Below are 9,594 nucleotides of genomic sequence, written 5' to 3'. Positions count from 1 at the left end.
TTCTTCCACTTCCTCCTCCTCCTCCGCTTCCTCTTCTTTTTCTTCTTCTTCTTCTTGTTCTTCTTCTTCTTCTTCTTCTTCTTCTTCTTCTTCTTCTTCTTCTTCTTCTTCTTCTTCTTCTTCTTCTTCTTCTTCTTCTTCTTCTTCTTCTTCTTCTTCTTCTTCTTCTTCTTCTTCTTCTTCTTCCTCTTCCTCTTCCTCTTCCTCCTTTGCTGCCCAGGCAGGAGTGCAGTGGTGCAATTTTGTTCACTGCAGTCCCCAACTCCTGGGCTCAAAAGATCCTCCCACCCCAGCCTCCTGAGTAGCTGGGACCATAGGCACACACCACCATATCCGAATAATTTTTGCATTTTTCTATAGAGATGGGGTTTTTACCATGTTGCCCAGGCTGGTCTTCAACTCCTGGGCTCAAGCGATCCACTTTCCTTGGCCTCCCAAAGTGCTGGGATTACAGGCATAAGCCACTGTACCCAGCCTTCTTTTAAAGTTATGTCCTGGTTAGGCACAATGGCTCATCCCTATAATCCTGACCCTTTGGGAGGTCAAGTGGGTGAATCCCTGAGCCCAGGGGTTTGAGACCATAAAAATACCTGAGAGAATGGCGGAGCTGCACAACAGGAGGAATCAGAGTCCCTGAATGACTGTGTGGAGCAGAACTGTGTCCTCAAACTCGACCATTCACCTCAACACTGTTATGGGAATGAACAATACATTTCTTTGCTCTTTAAGCCATTGTATTGTTAGTCTCAATATAGTAGCTCAGCCTTTGCCCTAACTAATAAGGGTGATGATAGCAGTCGTCTTACCTACTTCATGAGATTAAAAAAAAATCCGGATCCTGCACAACTTCATGGGATTTTGTGAAGATCAGATGAAAGAAAATGGTTAAGGCTGTGCACAGATGTTATGGTGCCATCTTTACTTGATTATTCAACATTAAAATGTCCTCCAGCCTCAGTAGCCCTCTGTAAAATGGAGACACTGGATTTCATGATGCCTAGGATTGTGGTGCTCTTTTCTGACAGGAAAGAAACTGCCTTGAGATAAAGAATTACATAAAAAATACAAAATGGCTAACAGATTTTGCTAATTACCACCAACCATGTCTGGATCATATTTGGGAACTAGCAGCCAATGTAAACAGTGGGAAATGAGTGGTTATTGAAAGCAACTGTCACATTAGATAAACTTAATTTATAACTATTTCTCAAACTGGTGGCAATCCCTAACGTGTCCATGTGAGCTACAGTACATTAAATGTCATTAATTGTTTAGACTCTGCCAGAAAGCCAGTCTAGGGTGACAGGATTTATGGTAGAAAATCCTGTAGTGGCACAAAATCTACTAAACCACATTAGTTGGGTGAGAAACAAGTATTACTCTCAGTTGATTTTCATTTTACATAGAAGTTCTTTCATTTCCAAAGTATAATGTATATCAAGTCCTTATATTAAAAAAAGGAAGGCTTCGTAATAGAACAAGTCCACAACTGAAGTAGATGTGAGCAGACATTAAGAAAAAATAAAGAGGAAAGGAAAGAAAATGATTGACTACATTACATAGGCCCGCATAGCCTTGGAGTTTTGTGTAATGTTTTGTGGGATGAGAAAATGGAATCTTTCCCGTTCCTTCATATGGGCAGAGGAGGTCTGATGTGCCAGATGAAGTGGCTTAGAGGCCTCTGAAAAGAAATATTTTCACATCTCATGGACACTGCTTTCATTTGGTTGTCAAAACGTAGTGCTGGAAAGGAACGCCATTAGTAGTTCCCATTAGGAAAACGCCAGGAGGCACTTCCAGGTTGGAAGAACGATGCCACGAACTGGAATCAGCTGTGATGGATTCTGAAATGGTGGGAAAGGACATCCTGGAGAAAAAAAAGACAAAACACAAAACCTGTGAAAATGTACAACATGTAGCAGCTGAGAGTAATGCAATAGAGTTTCCTTGAAGCACACACACCGACTCCTCTGAGCAAGCATGTTCCCAAGGCCACCTGTTTCCTTTTGATACTGGCAGCTGCTTCTCTCAGCAATGGCTTAAACAGAAAACCAACAGAAATTATTTAGGCAGGAAAATGGGATTATCTTAGGTGCTTAATGAGAGAAAAGATCAGAGTTTGTTTGTAATAAGAAATAAATATTAATGGGTTGGGGCACATTTGGGAATTTTCATCATGGTAATAAATGTCAAAGAGAAATGTTTTCCTTTATCATTAGACCTCAGACTGATTTACCCAAATACAAAGTTGTCTTTTCCTAATGAGAAAGAGAAAATAAAACTAAATGAAGTGAGTAATTAAACAGGGAAAAGGAAAACAAAATGAGACTGTATTTTACATACGGATCATGAGGTTCTCTTTGGGCTGAAGAGGATGAACTGTTATGAGGATTCTATGCTGTGGGGAGTTGATGGAATGGATTTGTGACAGATGAGAGAGATGGGGATGAACGTGCAACTCATTTAGACACCTCCAGTTTCTCGTTCAACATTTTGCTAAAGATTAGGGGTAAGAAATCAAAACAGAGCCAAGTCCCACAGCTCCGTATGGAGAACTACAAAGCCTGGAACAAAATATGCTTACACTTAGTCTTGTTTGGAGTTGATTTGATTTGTATACATTTGAGTCATTGTATTAGAGTTTCCAACTCTAGTTTTCCATATGTATATATTGAATATATGTATATATAGAATATATGGTATATTCTATATTCTCTCTATATAATATATATTCATATATAATACATTATATAAACATATCATATATTCATCTATACTATTTTATCTATTATATACATATATTATATACCTAAATATATATTCTCTACATATCACATATTATATATATTCTATGTATACATATCATATATATGTATTATATAAAAGATATTTATTATAAAGAATTAAGGAACTGGCTCAGGTGATTATGAAGACTAAGAAATCCCAAAGATCTGTAGTCATAAGGTGGAGGCCCAGTAAAATGATGGTATAGTTCTAGCCAGTGTCCGAAGGCCTGAGAACTAAGAGAGCAGATGTTGTAAGTTCCAGTCTGAGTGCAAGCCTGAAGGCAAAAGAGGATCAACGTCCCAGCTTAAAGATCATCAGGTAGAGAGAATGAACTCTCCCTTACTGTTCCTTTTGTTCTATTTAGGCTTTCAACAGGTTGGGTGAGGCCCACCTACGTTGATAAGGGCAATTTGTTTTATTCATTTTACTAATTCAAATGTGGATGCCATCCAGAAACACCCTCACAGACACAGCCAGAATAATGTTTAATCAAACATCTGGGAATCCAGTGGCCAGAAAGATGATGCATAAAAGTAACCATCACAGTCATATTATGGAAATACTGAATTTAGTATCTTTTTTTTTTTGAGATGGAGTCTCGCTCTGTTGCCCAGTCTGGAGTGCAGTGGCAGGATCTCAGCTCACTGCAAGCTCCGTCTCCCAGATTCACGCCATTCTCCTGCCTCAGCCTCCCAAGTAGCTGGGACTACAGGCGCCCGTCACCTCACCTGGCTAATTTTTTGCATTTTAGTAGAGACGGGGTTTCACCATGTTAGCCAGGATGGTCTCGATCTCCTAGACCTCGTGATCTGCCCGCCTTGGCCTCCCAAAGTGCTGGGATTACAGGTGTGAGCCATCGCACCTGGCCTGAATTTAGTACCATTTTAAGAACTTAGTACGTGCCCTAACGATCACACAGGACCTTCATTTCCCACCCCACACTCTCAAATACTCCTTTATGAAATTAGTATCAGAGAATGAGGCAGGAGGTAAAGAGGAAAACAATGACAACTGTTCTCCCTGCCCTCTCCTTTTGTGTCACCGTTTTTTTTTTTTTTTCATTCCAAGAGACAGTGTGGAAAAGGAAAGAGAAGGAGGCAAGTATGAGGAAGAACTGTCCGATTCTATTTTACAAGTAGAGGAAGAATGAAAGGAACTCAGAAAGGACTGAGTGTTCTCCCCACTGGCTCAGATAATGTCATCTGCTGGGTACCCACTAAGTAGTTTTGTGTCATATTTAAGAAATATGACACAAAAGGCAAGCCAAAGACCCTAGCCAAGAACACAGAAAATATGACACAAAAGCCAAGCCAAAAACCCTAGCCAAGAACACAGATTTCATCCTCTGTTTTCTTCTAGTTGTTTTATGGTTGTAGCTTTTACATTTTGGTCTATGATCTGTTTTAGTTATTTTTTTTTATATGGTTTGAGGTAAAAGTCCAGGTTTCTTTTTTCCCAAATGATCATCCAATTATTCTAATACCACTTATTGACAAGATTCTTTCTCCATTGAATTAAACTGGCATCTTTGCTGAAAGTCAATTAACTACATACGTTATCTGTGGTTCTATTTCTTTCTCTTTGTTTGAGATAGGGTCTCACTCTGTTGCCCAGGCTGGACTCAAACTCCTGAGCTCAAGTGATCTTCCTGCCTTGACCTTCCAAAATGCTGGGATTACAGGCATGAGCCACTGCTCCTGGCCTATAATAAATCTTGAAATCAGGTAGTGTATAAGTCTTTCAACCATTCTTTTTCAAAATTGTTTGCCTATTCTATGTCGTTTGTATTTCCACATAAGTTTTAAAATCAGCTTGTCAAGTTCTACAAAAAATTTTCTGGAATTTTATTTGGGATTGTTTTGAATCTATAGATCCATTTGGGAGGAACTGATATCTTAATAATATTGAGTCTTCCAATCCATGAATAAGGAATGCCTCTCCATATGTTTAGATCGTTCTTAATTTCTCACAGAAGTGTTTTGAAGTTTTCGGTTTATATGTCTTGCACATACACTTTCTTAAATGTATCCATAAGTATTTCACATTTTTTATGTTATTTTACTCTATTGCTTTTTAACTCATTTTTAAATTGTTCATTACTATTCTATAGAAATATAGTTAATTTTTATGTATTAACCTTGTGTCTTTCATATTTGCTATATGTACTAATAGGCACAGATTTTAAAAAATCCATCTCAAGGCATTCTACATTGATAATCATGTTATCTGTGATAAAGGCGGTGTTATTTTTTTTCTTTTCAATCTGGGTGTCTTTTATTTCTTTTTTCTTGCCTTATTTCATGGGCTAGGACCTCTGGTACAATGTTGAATAGAAGTGGTTAGAATGGACGTTCTTGCTTATCTTCAGGAGAAAGCATTTAGTCTTTCACCATTAACTATGATATTAATATTAATGATAAGTTTTTCTCAGATGTATTTTGTCAAGTTGAGGAAGTTTATTTCTAGTTCTAGTGTCCTGAGGGATTTCATCATGAATGGGTATTGAATTTTGTAAGTGCTTTTTCAGCATCTATTTCTTTCTTTATATATATATAAAGATATAAATATATATATATTTTAAGAGACAGGGTCTCTCTATGTTGCCCAGGGTGGTCTTGGACTCCTGGGTTCAACGATCCTTCTGCCTTGGCCTCTGAGAGTGCTGGAATTACAGGCATGAGTCTGTAATTTGGACTTTGGCATCTATTAAGATGACCTGATGGGCCGGGCATGGTGACTCATGCCTGTAATCCCAGCACTTTGGGAGGCCGAGGTGGTCAGACCACCTGAGGTCAGGAGTTTGAGACCAGCCATGGTCAACATGGTGAAACCACATCTCTACTAAAAATACAAAAAATCAGCCAGACGTGGTGGCGGGTGCCTGTAATCCCAGCTACTCAGGAGGCTGAGGGAGGAGAATCACTTGAGCCCGGTAGGCAGAGGTTGCAGTGAGCCTAGATCGCGCCATTGCACTCCAGCCTGGGCAACAAAAGTGAAGCTCCCTCTCACGAAAAGAAAAAAAAAAAAAAGGCCGGGCGCTGTGGCTCACGACTGTAATCCCAGCACTTTGAGAGGCTGAGGTGGGCGGATCACAAGATCAGGAGATCAAGACCATCCTGGCCAACATGGCGAAACCCCATCAAGACTAAAAATACAAAAAGAAAACTGGGCATGGTGCCACGTGCCTGTAGTCCCAGGTACTCAGGGGAGGCTGAGGCAGGAGAATTACTTGAACCCGGGAGGCGGAGGTTGCAATGAGTTGAGATCGTGTCACTGCACTCCAGCCTGGTGACAGAGAGAGACTCAAAAAAAAAAAAAAGATGACCAGATGGTCCCTCCTGTCATGAGCTTTCATTATGTTGGTAAAGACAGACACAAAACAAATGAGAACAAAGAATGTGATGTGTGAAAGCTAGGGAAGCCCAGGGTGCTGAGAACCTAACAGGCACCTAGTCCAGTCAAGGGTCAGAAAGGTCTTTTTCAGGAAGTGCAGTTTAAATTGAGACTGCAAGAGAAGTAGGAAATAGCTAGGTGAAAGGAGGTACAAAGCAAACAGGAGCTGAGGTCACAGGACTTGTGTTTCAAATCTGGCTCTGCTGCTTTCTAGTTAGGTGAAGAGGGGAGGGTTCCCACAGAAACGCTGAATTACGTCTTGGAGTCATCCTCTTAGCATGTAAGAGACAAATTCATGAACTTTCCTCTTGATGATAATGTGGAGGTGTCACTTTTTGTTTTCAACCACTCTGTGAAGTCCTATAAGTATTTTTTACTTTACCTTAGCAATTGTTTGTTTGTCTTTTGGTGAACAATGAGATTCCAGTAACCTATCTGATTTCTGTTCTGTCTCAGGCACCTGGAAGTTCAGAGGCAAATCTGAGCCTCTGTGTAGTGACAGAGTAGGGCCTTATGCAAACATTTGTTCTAATTCTCTCCTGGTCATAACCTTTTAAAACATTTTGCATGTTTTTGACTTTATATTTTATTAAATATATTTCTTATATCCTATAGACTACTTAAATATTTTATGGAATAAAGTAGATTATAAACAAAAAATAGGTTACATAGAAATACACAAAACTGTAGAAGGGCACAAAATAAAACTTTAGAGAAACCACTCCTTTATTACTAAGTTTCTGGGTCACCTAACAGGCCCAGCTGCTTCTCCTTCCTTCTATGACAACTATGTGTCCTGTCCAAAGCTTTCCGACTCACCCTGTTCCTCAGGTTTTCCTTCTCCTTTCAGGCTGCCCCAGCACATGATTAACTGTTGCTCTCAAAGCAAACACACAGATCTTTTTGCTTTAAGCATTTTGAAAAGGTTGTGCTACCAGAAAGTATACTAGGAAGATGATAGAAGAAGCAAACATGAGGAAATTAGAAAGGTTCCAGAAAGTTCCCAAGGCCTTACTTGTTCCTGGTCCCTGACCTATGCTTTCTCACTTTCTTTCAATATAGTACTTAGATGAGCCTTTTGAATTTCTGTTCAGCCTTTTCCTCCCACAGTATAACTCTTAAAACTCTCTTCCTCATGCTGTGCACTTGGCCCCTTTAAAGGCTCATCTTCCACCCCAGAGGCCCATGAGGACAATCAAGGCCAGACAGTGGCTGCCTCCCATCTTCATAGTAACTTGCTTTTATGAAGACCTCAGGACTTGAGCAGCCCAAGAGGAGTAAACCCCAGTGGGCATTTCCTTGCATCCTGTATCTCTTATTTTAATCTCTGTGACTCCCCAAGGTCAAGGCTCTGCATCTTAGGTGCTAAATGATTGTGGTTTTGTTGTGATGGCCGCTGGAAGCTCTGTAGTCATCAAGGCAGCAGTGCTAGAACCTGGTAAGAGTGCCGAGGTGAGAGAGCGGGTGGGCAGGGAGGGTGATGCTGGCATTGCTGGGGCGGGCGAGCTGGGGCCTTGGTGCATGTTAGTATGGAGGGCTTCTTCTACCAAGTTTTCAGAGCCCTGGGTGGAATGGTGTAGTTCCTGGGTTTCTGCCCTCATCTCCTGGAACTTGCTGAAACCCTCTTCTCTGGCCTGGGTCTCCTTCCCCAAACCAAACAGTACATTAATATGGCTTCTTCTACTCAAAATCATGCTTCAAAAGTGCCTTGTGACCAGTCACTCTAGCCAAAGAAAGCAGATGGAGTCTTTCACTAGCAATTCTTTATAGGATCTTATGTTTACTCCGTCTTTGGAACACTCAGTCTTTCCTGCCAGGTGCTAAATCCTCTTTATGTTGTGCGACACCCTAAATAAACAGTATATATGCCAATGGGAGTGAATTTCCCAGGGGAATTCTGATTTTGTTATTCTTTCTTCAAGCCATGTTTTGTTTTTAAAAGACATCAAATTTCCTTTCTTTGCTAACAAATTCCCATCTCTTACCTTTCATTAATAACTAACATTGGAACCAAAATGGAGAAGCTTTGCCTCAGAAAGCCCTATGGGTAAGATTCTCAATACTGAGAAAAATAAAATCTAAGCCACCCCCAACTGACTGAATGAACCCCATCTTGGCCAAGGGGACCCCAAAGAAACCTTGAAACCTGAGTTCCTGGCCATGATGGGATGGGAGGTCAGATATGCCTCATTATACCCCCTCCCTTGATAACTGCCGTTAGTCTTTCTTCCCTAAAGGTTAAACAGAAACCAACCCTTTTGAAAGCCTCCACTGTGGATATCATCCAACTCCCTGACACTACCCCTGCCCTTTTGTGGTTTTGACACACTGATAAGCCTGCCCTCCTGAGAAGAGAACACTGCCTGTGGAGTGGTCCTGGCCAGTCTACAGATGATATGGACTGAATACCTTCGTGTCCTCTGCTTCACCTTTTGACATTAGAAGGACCAAAACTCCACCCTTGGATCCATGAAGAGCATGAAGTTCAGTTGCACAGGCTTGTGTTTCTCCTTTCATAACTATTCATGACTCATCTTATAGTTTACTCAATATGTATATTTGGCCGCCCTGCTCAGCATAAATTCCTGTTTCCTTTACTCCTCCCTTGAAGTGCTGTTTCTGGCTTCTGACTGGAAGCTACACTTCCCAGCCTGTTAGAACAGTCACCCTGCAAACTGCAACCCTTTATGATAAATAAAGCTCTCCTTTCCAAATTTGTGAACCTCATGATTCTTCAGTTGACAGTGTGTTAAAATACCTACCAAGCAGTGCTGCACCAAATAGCTGTTGAATATTGAATCACTAAGAAGCAGCACGTATACCTTGGGCAAGCAGCGTCTGGCCTCTGTTTATTTCCCTGAGCTGCAACTAGAGGGACGGGGCCTCCTAGGGGAGTGTAGCTCCTGGTGAGGTTCTGTGAGTGCCCCATGTCATATTTGTGTTCCGGTGAAATTTGGTTAGCGTCAACACTCAGGAGGAAGTTTTAAGAACAAAGGGAAATGTGACAAAAGATCCATGGGTAGGTGTTCTTAGAAATCCAAAGAGGCCATTAAATAAAAGCCTGTTTCCTTTATTTTAGGCTACTGGCATATTTTTACACATAGAAAATGACAAAACAGAGTTACAAAATTTAGCCATAAACACTTTCATGCATACAACCATAATATTTTGTGTTTAATTTCCTTTGACAATAATGTTGTGTGTATAATTCCATTTGACAGTAGTATCAAAAGCAGAACTACATGGACGGTGGGGTCAGGTTAAATATGCACCCCCCCTTTCCCTCTTCTCCTCTCTCTACCCTCACCTCCTGTGGCTGTCATCACCATGATAGGCTCTGGAGGGAGGTAACGAGGTTTGGTGAGATTTGGTTGCCAGGAAACCACACTACGTATATGATCAGTCTCTGAGTTC

The sequence above is a fragment of the Rhinopithecus bieti genome, unplaced genomic scaffold, assembly GCF_001698545.2.
Source record: "Rhinopithecus bieti isolate Rb0 unplaced genomic scaffold, ASM169854v2 scaffold_10614, whole genome shotgun sequence".
NCBI classification, from domain to species: Eukaryota; Metazoa; Chordata; class Mammalia; order Primates; family Cercopithecidae; genus Rhinopithecus; species Rhinopithecus bieti.
This window is presented reverse-complemented; position numbering follows the sequence as displayed.